This window comes from Gekko japonicus, unplaced genomic scaffold, assembly GCF_001447785.1.
Source record: "Gekko japonicus isolate JY-2015 unplaced genomic scaffold, Gekko_japonicus_V1.1 scaffold90, whole genome shotgun sequence".
In the NCBI taxonomy this organism is placed as follows: domain Eukaryota; kingdom Metazoa; phylum Chordata; class Lepidosauria; order Squamata; family Gekkonidae; genus Gekko; species Gekko japonicus.
The window spans coordinates 1,769,403-1,771,249 of NW_015166421.1; positions in this window are offsets into that span (position 1 = coordinate 1,769,403).

The following is a 1,847-nucleotide window of genomic DNA, read 5'->3' on the forward strand; positions in this document are numbered from 1 at the left end:
GGAGGAGGAGGGGCCGACAGGCAGGCAGGAGCGCACGCCACCCCCCAAGCCCAGCCGGTCACCTCCGTGCGCGCTGCCTACTGCCCCCCCCCGGCGGCAGCCTGAAGAGGTGGAGAAGCGCCCGGCTGTGCCTCCCCCATCCCCGCAGGCAGGCCGGCCCGGCCAGGGGCGCCACACTCCTCTCCTCTCCCCTCCCTCCCCCTCCCCCTCTGGGGAGCCCTCAGCCAGCGGCCACCCAAGTCGGCTTCCTGGGGAGCCGAGGGATTTCAGCCCCAGCTGAGCGGAGCCGGCCCACGCCGGAGGAGAGGGGCGGGGAAAACCGATGTGTGCTCGGCAGGGACGGTGGGGGCCTTTGGGGGGCGGCGGCAGGGCAGTTGGCGCCCTGGACGGAGCTGCGCCCTAGGCCAGACACTAGCTGGCCTAGTGAGAGAGCCGGCCCTGATTGTAAGCCCCTCTGAGACTCCTTCGGGTAGTGAAGGGCAGGGTATAAATCCAATCTCCTCCTCTTGCCCCAGGAGGGAGAGAAGGCAGGCATAACAGGGAAACCTGACTTTTTCCTTCTCTGGGCTTAAAGCAGCATAGAAAGGCTATTTCAATGGAAGGAAATAGTGATGGCGGAGATCTAAATCCTGCTTCTCCAGAGCCACAGCCCCAATCCATATGTCCCTCCCATGTGGCTACTTTTTGTAATCACTGTCCAATCCCTAGTTGGCAGCCCTTAATCAATCACCTAAAAACACACACTTAAATGAGCCTGCACATGTTCTGTGTTTGCTTTTTAGATGGATGTTAGGGATCCATGTCACGGTAACATCAAGACTAGATTACTGTAATACACTCTACATAGGTCTCACCTCAAAGCCAATTCAGACACTTCCGTTGGTACAGAACACCACAGCTGGGTTATTATTGGGAGCTAGGCTGAACATGCATATTACCCCCATTTTGTAATCACTGTACGGGTTGCCCATCAATGACCAGGATCAATTCAAGGTATTGGTTGTCATACCTCAAACTATTTATAGCCTTGGTTTTTTTAAATATCTGCAGGACTGCCTCTCCCACTAATGCTCCACCATAAAAGTTTTGCTCGTCTGAGTAGGGCCTTGTGCAGGTGCCACACTGCAAATGGGCAAAACCAGCCACTGCCTGTACACCTGCATTCTCTGTTGTGGCCCCCACCTTACAGAATGGCCTGCCTGATGAGGGCAGGAAGGTTCCTGCTCTCCTGGCTTTCTGCAAACTGTGCCAACTGAATGATTACAAAGGTAATAGGAAATGGTTCAGAAAGATGCTTTAGTAAAGGGATAGGGCTTTCATCTATACCACTATGTTCTGTCTGTTGATGTAAAGTATGCTCCTACTGTGCAATTTCTGAATTGCCTAACATGTTTAAATGTTTATGTTTAGTTTCAGGTTTGTTTCAGCTCTATTTCAGATTCCTGCAAATCACAGAGCACTGTTTACTGAATGTCCCGTCCTGTTGATTGTATTTAAATTACACTTTATAACTTGCCTTATAACTCAGTGGGAAAGACAGAGGATTAATGACATAAATAAGTTAATTCAGGTATCCTAACTAGTGTATTCTGAAGTTAATTCTCCCACTTTGTGCCAACCTACCTTAGCCAGCTCCCACATGTTACTACTGTACTTTAGCTTCTGCCAGCTGGCCACTGTGCCAGTTTTTATTTATTTGAAAACAGCTCAAATGATTAGTTATAAGGACAATTCTGTTGCACTGTAGTTGTTTCTTAAGGAAGCGATTCATGCTACTTGGGCAACTATAAAGTGCTTTCTTTTTCTCATTTCCTTTCACAGTCAGCAAAATTGTGGGGCTGAGCTGC